Here is a 12,832-nt window from a genome sequence, read left to right as displayed (position 1 = left end):
TGTTGGAGTTTTTCTCCTCTCATGCCACTGAACAGAGGTGCTGGCCAGATGGAAAGGTGTTCAATAGGCCCATAAAAATTTGCCTTCTTCTCCTGTGCTGAGGAAAGGCACATTCATAGGGATAGGGATAGCAGCTGGAGAGAATCCACAATGGCTTCCTCATCATAAGAAAACCTTTTCCTTGTTGCCACCTTTCAGCTGGCTGGTCATGGAGAATCTTTTAGGAAAAAAAAAAGAGAGCTGGAGGCAATGAGATGGAATAGCTAAAATCATCAGTGTTATGTTTATCAGAAGTCAGAAAGCCATCACCATTTAGCCATCAGCAACTGCAAGAGCACCCTACAATATGATAAGAAAAGCTCTCCTGACCTGATGGTTTCTGGGACAAAAATTCCTACAGCTGGACTACCCTGTTGTTGTTTTGTGAAGTTTCTTAAAAATTACCTTTTTCTGCCAAATTATCAGTACCTCTTCTCAAAGCTTGTCTTAAGCCAGCATGTTTTCTTATCAGTACAAGATATGAAAAATATCCTTCTTTGCTTTTACAAAACTTTTATTATTTTTTTCCGAATTCATGGAACATGTCTTAAATGCCATAATATGAAATTAATAATTATTTAATTAAAATTTCAAGTGTCACTCTCCTCCCTTAAGTCACAATCTTATATCCAGATCCAGATGCTTATTAGGGTTTTTTTTCCTTATCTGAATGAAATGTTGCCTTTCAATTCCAAACACTTAAGAAACCTATTTCTGCACTTAACAGAAGACTAGATTAAATTGTGCAGAAGGCACCTCTCCTTCTGTTCCTAACTCTTTCATTACTTTTTCCAAAATTTACCCAAGGCAAGAGTTAATCTAAATTTAGGGAGAGTTGTATCTTATTGTGCTCATTCTTTATACCATTAATCTGAACTTTCCCCCTTGTAATCCATTACTTGAGGAAAGGACCTTTGCATAGAAAGATATCAATTTTTAAGCATGAAAATGAAATGGTAAAAAATATTTTTTCCCAATTACAATATCCCACAAGAGAAAAAAACTCAGTAAAGTTAATTATTGTTGGACAGAGATTATAATTTTCTATTTGTTTACATTCTCAGAATGGAAAATGAATTGGCCCATTGACCTAAGATCCAAAATTTCATGTATTTAATCTTCTAGAGCTCTGCTAAATATATCCTCAGCCATGTCAGTAGCAGTGTATGTCTATGGTTTTGCTAGTCATGCACTGCATGGTATTGTGTTACCTCAGTGTTATATTTCGAATCCCAAACACATCCATTACTGTAAAATGGGCAAGTACTCTCCTTTTGGCTACGCTCTCTTAGACATTTCCTTACACTTGACTGAAACTCTCAAAGACTTATTCTGTTTGTTAAATACATATTTATAATTTAATAGTACATTCTAAGGGTGATCACTTAAAGCATCAGGTACTTGGAAAGTTTGCAGAACAAAGTCAGTACATACTTGTACACATTTTATGACTATTTGCCAATGTACATTTTGTTTTCCTTGACCTACGCTTTGATTTTACAGCTTAAAGTAGAAATCTCCTGAGAAAAAAAATGGTTTTGTTCAGGATCACCTCATAATTTGGAATGTTATCACTTGGACTACAGTGGCTATTTTTCTCTTGCTGATTTTCCATTCCTTGGGTAGGTAGGAAGTGTTTGTGTCAACACCATCCTACATTCCTGAGCAATTATTATAATGCAATACAATTTACATTAAGGTTCTACCATTCCCAGGCTTTTACATAGGAAAGAAAATGTGACAGTAATCACACTGTTAATATGCCTAAGAATGGTGACAGGAATATGACATCAAATTTCATTTGTCAATGAAAAAATTCTCCATTTCCAGGCAGAGGGAGGGGAAAAGCCTCTGATATGTGATTATTTATACAGATCATTTAGAATGGTATTTTGCTGTTACCTGGCCTGTTTTCTCTTTGATGCAGGCAAAATTCCTAAAGAAAACTGAAGAGGCCAGGAAAAAATAATAAAAATCAATGTGCAACATAAGACTATAAGTCTTAACATAAGACTATAGTACAAGTCTTTTCCTGACCTGTATTTTAACTAACTTAATGAACTTGAGTCTCACTGGAAAGTCTACAGTCAGGGAAGTGCATTCATAACAGTTTATGGTAAGAAAAAGAAGGTTGATGCCTTTTTGTGTGATTTCTTGGGCTAGTCAAAATTTCTGGAATTCTGGATTCTGGAAGACACTTGCATCCTGCTCCCCACCCTGTCATTCCATAAACTGTCCCAGTCAATTTTGTGACATCTCATGCACAAGGTTATGCCAGATAGTCAGTGGGGCAAGAGGACTTTTCCCTGTCCAGGTCTGCAAGGCAAGTTCATCTCTGAAGGAAAAAGAAGAGATACCTCTTTTGGCCATGAAAAAGGTTGTTTTACATTTCTCAGAGTGGTTCCAGTTGTTAAGAAGGCATTTTAGGAAAGACGGATTAGTGGATATAATGAAGGTAACGACCAATCCAAAGTGTACTTTATTCCTGACGTAAATCTCAGTCTTATCAATGCAACTGTACGTTTACAGGTGATAACATCTTCAAACTAAGTTACTTCTTCTAAGTACAGACATCACTCTTACAGTGAATACCTTTAGCCCAAGTTTGTATTTTTGGCCTGTGAATACATTTTGCCAGAGACAGGGAATTCTGACAGGCAGTCAGGGAAGACAAGCTCATGGCTTCCAGAAATAAAATGCCTGTTAGTAGTGCTTCACAGGTATAGATGCTGAAAGCAGGCAGGGAGCACAGAGCCTGTGTGAAACTAGTCACACAGGCTTCTCACTCTGGCCTGAGAAAGCATGAGAAAGAGTCCAAACAGTCCTTGGTAAAGGACAACAATCTTTGCAGGTGTTATTTAAGAAACAGTCAAGGGGTGGTGTTCCACTTAACCAATGATGGTGATGTGTTGCTTTAATGACCAACGAGAGTTTTACCTCTCGGACCTTCTGGAACATGTGTATAAAAGAAGATTAAGAGTAATAAACTTTGCTCTCTTAGACAATGAAGCTAAGGGAGTCAGCGTCGTGCTTATCGCCATTCCTAATACAGTGCGACACTCAGGTTTTGGGTGGAGGTGAGGGGAGCAGGGTTGGGGTTTTCTTCTCATTTTTGTAAGAGAGGCTGCGAATAATTCTCCTGAAGAATGGTCAGCAGAAAGAACTGTGCTCATTCCAGGCAGTCTGAACCAGGCATACATTGTCTTTTGTTTTCCTGGCAAGAAGCAGTGATGGCTCGCCACATCTGCTGCCCCAGGAAGTGTAGGAGACACAGGTCATGCTGTGGGAAGGCAAGAGGCAGCATGTGGTCAGGGTGGGGATGAATCCAGGGAATCTCACCCAGCCACTGTTGACTAGGCAGCTCAGGCCAGCAGCAAGGTCACAGGTCCGGGAGACACCGACCATCATGGATGGTTTAATTTAAATTCATCCACGTGGGCGACTTCTTAGGCCTTGTGGGTAACCCACAGATATATCACTATAGCCTGGGGGGCCTGAGAGTAAGAACCGTGAAATAATTTCTTCAGATTGGAAAATAAAAGCCTGAATCCATATGAATGTCTGCAGAGATTGTGTTTCAGGACTCAGATTGTGTCAGTAGTCATTTATGTGCTACCTTTAGGTATTGCAAGAAAATTTTCTACTGTAAAGAAGAGCTAGCAAGGTTAAACTTTCACTCAAACTATTGCCAAACAGTCCCAGAAACTTAAATTGATTTGAGCTGACTGTATGATTTATGCTACTTCTCAAAAACATCTTTTTCTTGCTGAAAACACATTTTTTTTGGAGTTTGTTTGTTGAACTGTAATTATTTAATGTATTGAAGCACAGGTTGTCAGTAGATTAGCCACAGATTTATGACTGTGAGAGGCAAATAAAGCAAGTGCACCAGCTTCCAGTGGATTCTGCTGTCCCTGGAAATGGTTTGCAGGAAAGCTTGAGCAGACTTTGGTCAGCACCCCTCGTTGCTTGGCCACTGTGGCTATGCAGATCCTCACTGATGTGATAGTGCTCCATGATGGTGGGCTGAATCCAGGGAGTTACTACTGCAGCAAGGAAACCTCCTAATACAGCAAGCATGGTCTGCACAATTCCTTGTGAGAGTTGCTCAACACTGTTTTAACTTCTTGTAGATTATCTTTTAAATGCACACAGGACAGATGAAGTTGGAAGGGACCAGTCTAGAGATTACCAACTCATAGAACAATAGACTAACAGAATAGTTTACTATGAAGAAGACCTCCAATACCAGAGATTCCAAGTGTTAACCCAGCACTGCCAAGTCCACCACTAAACCATGTCCTCAAGTACCACATCTACATGTCTTTTAAATACTTCCAGGAACAGTGACTCAATCACTTATTTGGGCAGCCTGTTCCAGTACTTAGAAACCCTGTAAGTGAGAAAATTTTCCTAATATCCAATTTAAATCTGCCCTGGTGCAGTTTGAGGCCATTTCCTCTCACCCTACTGCTTGCCACTTGGGAGAAGAGACCGAGACCTTGCTAGGCCTCCTCCAAGCTAGCGGTAGAAAGTGAAAACCTGATGTTCTCCTCCAAAAATGGTTTAGTCAGACTTTGCTGTCCCTTTCTGTAAATATTTGCTTCAAGTTAAATAATTCAGAAGAAATCTACAAAAACTGTTAAAATCAACCAAAGCAGTTAAATATCTGCTCTGAGATATTTTGATTCACTAGCTGAACAGCTCACTGACTGCAAAAAAGTGGCATTTCAATAAACATTTTGGAAACTCCAGGTGATCTAAATGACTTGGCTTTTTGTGTGCAGGCATGAAGAACATAGTCACTCAAAAGGGGGAAAGTCTGGCTTCACTCATGGATGAAGGTCTTGGGGCCCAAGATAAAGGTACATCAAAGCACAGGCAGGACAGCAAGTACGAGAACACTGCTGCTGCCTGCAGTGGGACTGCTCCCAAGCTGGAGGTGAAAGTAAAGCTCAATCCTTTCCTGGGCTTCTGCTTCACCTTGCACTTGTTTTTAAGGCATGATTTAATTTTTTTTAAGCAACAAACAGTACTTCATGCTATTGCAGGCTAATGTAACAAGACGGGTTCACTTTATACACCAAGTTAAAAAAATAAATCTGTCCTCAGTTTCCACCTGAATTTGACATTTCCCTTGTTCTCTTTGTGTTTAAGTTTAAAAGTGGTAGCCTAAGGGAAGGCGTTTGAAGAATTCTGTGTTTATAAATGGTCTGTATTATATTTTATATATGTAGGCAGTAGCTATAGTCTTCCCTTTTAGGCCTGAGGGGAAGGCAATGGTTTCCTGCGTCACAGAGCTGCAGCTCCTGTCTGTAGGCAGGTACACAAAGCTCCCTTTAATTGCCTGGAAGGAGCGGTGAGATGAAACATACCCACTGATGGTTAACAGATCTGTCCCTCAAGACTGCTTTTCACTGAACATGGCATTTGTTTACACTCAGCTAAAGCTTTTAGCATTTTTGGGCCTATAAGAGGATTTGGCTGGTAGCCCTGCTGCTGATTGTCATATTCCCTAGCTAGAAACGTCAGTTACCACTTCTCTTTCTTCTTCCGTTCGTTAAATTTTTTGTATATTTTCTCTGTCTTTCCCAGGAATTAGTGATGACATATTCCATTTGCATATTACTGTAGTTCTTCCAGGGGTTGTGAGCACACACAGAGCTTGCAGCTTTTAACCCACTAGGGATTCAGGGGACCAGGAGCAACATAATATCATCAGAATATTATTTGTAGCATCTTGTGTATAAAAAAACCCAGTCAAAAAATAAGAACTGTTCAGCTGGAGCTGAATATACACACATATTGTTTTTCTTTCATGACCTACCACTGAGCATTTTCTCTGCAGATGACAGGAAAGTATTTCTGGAAATCTGTCACAGTATAACTAACTGAAAAGATCTCTGAGCTAAAATTGTTTAAAAACTCCCCTTTTATTACTCTGTGGTGCTGAGTTGTCACACTGGCAAAACAGCTGATTTCTTGGATTTGCCACTGAAGAACCTTCACGGGGTTGTTGCTTCACACTGCCTGCCTGATGAGTTACCATGGGCTGTCTCTGCTTCTCCTGTGCTCACATAAAGGGGAGAAACACTCTTCCCTCTTTCCTTGGGTAACACAATTTCATAATAATACAAAATACTCTGCCATGCAGGGCTGAGGCTCCAGACCACATAATTAAAACTCCAGTCATGGACAGACGATGCAGTCCAGCTGCTGCCAATCCACATTTGTTGGTTTCCACCCTAGAATGCTCTGTTCTGCCATTTTTTCCCCCTGGTTCATTCACAAACTCAGAGTTCATTGACAATCATTCACACAATCAGAACAGAGGAGGCAATAGCCTCGGGGAGGTGGGCAGGAGCAAGCAGCTGGGCATCAGTAGCAGTTGACTTAATTTGCCTGCCATAACTGTCTTGGCTTGTTGCAACAATGAACTGGAGGGATTTAACCACGCTGGAGTCGTTTCACATACTTCTACCTAGCTAAAAATTATAAGCTTGTCCCAGCTCATGAGCTAAGTTCCTGTTGGTGTCTGGAAAAGAGACAAGCACCTCCAGAGGGAATTTATTCTGTCTTAGATGCTATCAGAGCAGCTCATCTGACTCTCTTTCCCTGGATGATGGTAAAAGCTAGAGATTAGGGCAACCTGGCTATATGGATTGATCTGGAACTTCCAGGGATCAAAGAAACCTGGAATGTGTCTTCCTCCTTGATGAGTCTTAGCAATTCTTGTTCATTTCAAACCAGCAGCAGGGCAGGAAGCTTTCTGTCCATCACGCTCCCTGACATATTTGCCATTCCCATTACAGCTGTTAATCCTGCACTCAGAGTCAAGCTGCATATTGCAGATGTGTAGAATAGACTACCTTGGAAACCTCAAATAGTTAAAATCCAGGGAAATTAAGTGCATTTTTAAGGGATAAATATGGTATAGACACGGCTTTAAAATGGCTAACTCCAAGAACAACAGCAGGGGCTTCAGTTCATGCTGAAAAACCTGCCTGTATGAAAAATTTTATCAAATTCTCAAATCAGAACTCCATTCAAGTAGGGCCACATCCACAGCAGTATCAATTAGCTACTCCAAACTGAAGACTATCACACAAGTTACCTATGCAGTAATGAAATGTGCACAATCTCACTCCCTGTCCCACTCAAATGAGACTCCAGATAGTCTTTGACAAAGGCTCTGGCCTAGAAAGGCTGTAGTTTATTAAAGACCCGCAGTAACCCCAGCTCAATTTGTGACTGGTGCTTGGCTTTTATGTATGATGAATTAGAAAGTGGGATGGTTCCTCCTCACACTACAGGTTTCATTTTACTCTTCTTTGTGAAAAATTCCTTCCTTTCAACCCACAGACCTGGAAAGCATTTCAAAGCCTGTCCTGTTCATGTGATAGTTTGGTAACTCCTCAAGAACTGGTGAATTTAAGAAATAAGTTAAAAGTTCCCCATGTTCAGTTCTGAATGCGGACCACTTCGATTGTTTCAATTTTGTACCACTTCTGGAATTTCAGAGATCACTTCTTTGATTTTAGCTTGTAAAACAATGTAACTTCTTTCCTAATAATTCAATTAGACCAGCTGAACACCTTCTCTGTCAGTGTGAATACTGCAAGGGGAAAAACCATATAGCAAAATCTTTCTTGAAAATGCTCTACAGGACTGATTTAATTTGAATTATGTGCTTACTTTTTTCAAACACACCTTGTTTATTTTAATTTTTTTCTCCCCCAAAAAGTAGTCCTTTTAAAAAAGGTGAGTAACTTTTTTTTAACTGCAAATTTTAAGATGAGTGCCAGGCTGTACATCCTCCTGTTATCCTCTTGACAGTCCAGTGAAATCTCTGCTAGACACACAGCTGCTGTGGGATCCAGTTTCATTAGCCACTTCCTGCGGCTCTGTGCTGTTGCTGGGGCTCTCAGCTATTCTTCTCCCCCTTTTTTCAGTTTGCTCCCCCCTCGTTTATTCTCAGTAGAGTCATATACTGTAAGGTACATCAGCTCTGATGTCTTTTCTGAAAAGTTTTCAAAAGAACTGGTACCTTAAAGCATGCAGAGATGAATGTATCCGGTTTCACCAAAGTACACATAATTGAGGAAAACGGGAAGTTTCAGGCAATGGCCTCAGTTCCAGCAGTAGCAGGGCTGCATTTGTATCTTGCATGTCAGAAAATTATTTACACAGCCTGAAAGTGCAGTGAGAGCATTGATGTAGAAGGGAAGGGCCATTGTTTTAGAGAAGGGACACACAATTTCTGTGAAAAGTCAAAAATTATACCATATGCTGAAACTGGTCATATTCTGCTAAAGATGCTCTGCAGTTATTAAGTTGCTTACATTTCACAGAGTGGAATTTGGCTTAGTGTGCATCATTTAGTAAGTTGTTTGCAGTGGTTTGCTACCTTTGGATAAGGATGTTGTATTTGATCTGTTTCAAATAGGGGCTCCTCAGTGCAGATGGTCTTTCTTCATGACTGTGCAGTCTTAACCCAGTGCAAAGGGATGGCTATTAGATAAGGACAGCAATGCTGATGATTTAACAGAAGCATTTAACATTTCATCTTTCAAGCTGGATTAGACTTCCAAAGGAATGTTTTGTCTTGTAGTCATTTATTTGTCCTTTTATCGTTCATTTAAAAAACTTTATTTATTTAATTTTAAATGCACAAAACAATATTTTATAACAGATATTCAATTTTCAAACTAGCTAAAGCTTCTTGGATAAAGATTTGGATTTGGCACATAAGGAACTTCATGGTCTGAAAATCTTACAATGTTTGAACAGACTAGTGCAAGTTTATTTTCTTTTGACCAGATGATCACAATTATGTATATGTGGCTTTTGTAGAAAGCACAAAGTGACTGTTTTTCTAACTATCTGCCTCTCAATTTTCTCTTGCCTCTGTGAATGCTTATGAATGAAGTAACCTTAGAGGAGTGTTCAGTCTGTGAGGCTACAATTATTCTAGTAAATTAAAAAGTGGCAAGGAATGTTCCCAGGCACTGTGTTTCAATTGCATTTATGTCTAAATTTTTAAAAAAGGTCCCAGGGAAGATTTTGGCTTGCACTAAATATTCAGGCATGATCTGAGGGTGAGAAAGGGATGGAAAGCCTTCCCTGTGGTAACCTGGATGCAGAGACCCTGCTTTGAAGGGCAAGAGTATGACAATGTGAACCCAAGTACCAGCTGTGCTTATTGCCAGAAAGTGGTTCCAAGCATGTTTATTTTATTAGTTCAGATACAATTTGAGTCATATGAGGGGTCATCTACCTTTTTTGGTATTTGAAGGACCTTTAAGGTACCTCTCCCATTTCAAAGGAACTGATAATGAACCCACAAAAACTTTGATATATGAAAAAACTTAACCAAGTAAGTAGTTCTGTGACAGTCAGCACTGTAGCTCATACACTTGAGGTCAGATTCATCCTCATCACATGTCTGGGTTGAAGCCTAAAGTATGTAAGTTTGGAGCTGTCTGACCTCACTGAAGTTGAATCTTCACAGGATGGTCTCTTGTTACATTGTGAAAAGTATCTGAGGAGAAAGAAGACCAGTTCAGCCCAATTTCAAACATTCGACCTTTTTTTAGTACAGCCACTCTCTCTCCCCACAATGAAATATTTGGTTTCTGGCCATTTGTACAGTTACTCTTGATCTAACCTACATGGTGTTGAAACAGGAAAAGGCACCAGCTGGTGCCTCATGTCACTTGTCTCAGAAGACTGATGACAGCACCAGTGTTGTCATCCAACTTAGCATCTTTAAAATAGCACAGCTTAGGGACAAAAACCATATAGATGACAGCTGACATGTCTGAATCAAAACCTGCATGTGCCATTCACATCCTAATGATAAAACAGAAAAGTTGGTGCATTTGTCATTGATGAAAAGAAAGTTTGTATTCCTTATTTTCACCATCTGAAAGCTACATCTCTGACCTAACGTAGCTTAGGTTTCATTTGAGAGACAAAACACAAAAGACACCTCAAAGAGTGGTCTTGAAATGAAAGTCTTCTGAGTACCTTGAGGTTTTTGTGCAATAAGTACCTGATTTTTACACAGCTAAAACAGAATCCTACCTTAGCTCCCTACATTAGGGTTTTTGTATCTTTCTGGAAAATAGATGCTGTTTCAGTTAGATATAATGGATCTGGAGTAATTCAGTGAAATTCTGTTCATATTAGAGGAGCTTAACAGTACCTCTGTGTTTAAAAGCTGCTGGGCCTTGAAATCTTGCAGAGATGACGCACACTGAATGACAGAAGCAAGACTTAAGTAGGCAGACTACCCACAGAGATGGCTTTGCATGGTTTTGCCCACCACAGACATATGGATCACATATTCAGCATCAGTATTTGAGATGGCATCATTTGGTGTTGGACAGCCTTTGTACCAAACTATCCTAATGAAAATGTTGTTTTCAGTGCAGGGCTTGGTTGTCTTCATTGCTGTTTCATAACGCTATGAAGCGTTAACAGAAACATTGCCATGACACGAAGGGATTCCCAGGAAAATAACAGAGCTTTGTTGTTTATTTATTCACATCAAGATCTGGATGTGGTGACAGCTCCAGCAGAATCAGGGTAACCAAGCACTTACTGCAGTAACTAAGCAATACAGCTCAGGCCAAGAAGTGGCCATCTCATGCTAGGATGGATTAGAAGGGCATCTAAGAAAGCTGACAGAGGATTTGAAAAGATAAACATTATTTTCCACTTTTATCATCATTTATCAACAATGACAAACCTCAGAAAAGTGAACTGTTAATCTTGAGTCCCCAGAAGGGGAGAAATAAAATTCAGGGAAAAATAATCTGTATTGTGTACGGGGAAGCCTCTTGGTCAGGACCAGAGTGCAAAGCTGCTGTGAAGGGACTGCAGATGGAATACCTTCTTCAAAAAAAAAGGAGCAAAGAAGAGTCTGGCTGTTTATTCAGACCAGAGGTAGACCAGAATATTGTAGGCTAGTGTGGCATTGCTCTGAGGACCAGGATGGTGGCCAGCCTCAGTGCTGTGCAACTTCTGCACCACGTGCTTGCAAGGGAAACAGACGGGTAGGTTGCTCAGAGGTTACTTGGAGTACCTATCATAGTAACAGGATATCAGTCCAGCCTGATATAGTAACAAGAACACAGTAATTAGTCTGGGTGTGAAAAAACAGCCCTGCCAGAGTTGTATATCTTGACTATAAATAGGTGGGCACATGGACTTCTAGTACTTATTGAAGACATTTTACCTCTCCTGCTTTGAACCTTTAGGAAAAACCACCAGCAACTCAGTCAGACAAGAATTTTTAAGTCCAGAGAAAAGTAGACCTCCAAAATGGGAAGCGGGAAATTCAGTTGCTGCTTCTCTTCTCCTAACCCTTCCCCTTGAACAATTTGTCATGTCTGATTGAGGCTGGCTGATTTTATAGTGCAGGTGACAGGTCTAGGCAGGCAGTTCTGCTTGTACAGTAGGACTAGGAGGGAAGCCCAGGTAAACCTGTGCCAGCTCATGAAGTTAAAACAGTTTTGCATATGAAAAGGAAACCATAACTAATTAACACCAGGCAGGTGGTCTAGCTGGAAAACTAAAATCCAAACTAGGTCACAAGGGAATATGGGACTTGGCAGATGAAACCGTAACTCAAATCATCTCCCAAAACCAGCCAAGTGAGACCAGAGCCAACTACCCTTATGAAAAAATATGCCTGTGCTAGTCATTTCTGGGAAAAACAAGCCAAGGACAAATGACTGCAGCTCTCAGAATGAGCATAATTACATTTAGTCTTCAGGGCTTTGTTTCTAAAATAGTTTTTTGTTAAATGCTAATCTTATTTGGTCAGATTCACAGTGAGATCAAAATCAGTTTTCATGGTGCATTAAGACAATCAGCAGGGAAGATGATTTGGGGTATCAAGTATTAAAACAAAGGGAAGGGTGTGAAAATTTATGTCAAATTTTGGCGGGACTTGGAGGAAGCCACAGACCCTGCTGAGTTATGAAAGCAAAAGCAGATATCAGCAAAATACAGAGCTGGCTATGGATCAACTACAGTATCAGCAACTGTAACCAGAACGGTGGGAGAAGGTTTTGTTTGGAGGAAAGAAATGGAGAAAGTGAGATTTGTGAGGTGAAAGATTCTGCTCTTTCACTGACTATAACGACTGAACAAATACAAGCACAGTGTCTTAAACCTTACCATGAGCAGTGTATGGACTTTGGGAAACTGAACACCCAGATCACACATTCAATTGGTGGCCCTTAGAGAAACAGAAATGATTCTGTCCCCTCCAATTCCTGAAATGTAATCCTATGACAGACCTAAATGTTAAAGCAGACTGATGGAGATTTACCCACAAGCTGAAGAAATAGGTGATAGATTTGGACTTTTAAAAGCTTATGAGAGCTTGCAAATGTGTAAGGTAACAGCATGGACAAAGTCACAGCTATTCCTGCTTCTGCACTCAACTCACTGTACCTGTGGTCAGAATATGTATAGTTCTCTATGTGAAAATCTTCAGCTGTGCATTTAAAACACACAAAAAATACAGCCTGTAAGATCAATTGACTGCATTTTAAAGGCGTTCTTTGGCAAGCAATTCAGTGAAGAGATAATTGTAATCAGTGAGCAAGAGAAGTAGCTCTTTAGCTTTAATCAGCCTCATGGTACCATTTATACCTTCTACTATAAACAGTATTATGGTAATTCTATAACAATTCTCATTCATGCTCCACTAAGATCATGATTGTTATACTTTACACTGCAATGCTTACATGTAGTCACTCACATATGTATAGCATTA

This window comes from Cyanistes caeruleus, chromosome 1 (genome assembly GCF_971803275.1).
Source record: "Cyanistes caeruleus chromosome 1, bCyaCae1.hap1.1, whole genome shotgun sequence".
Lineage (NCBI taxonomy): Eukaryota > Metazoa > Chordata > Aves > Passeriformes > Paridae > Cyanistes > Cyanistes caeruleus.
Note: the sequence above shows the minus strand (reverse complement) of the source record.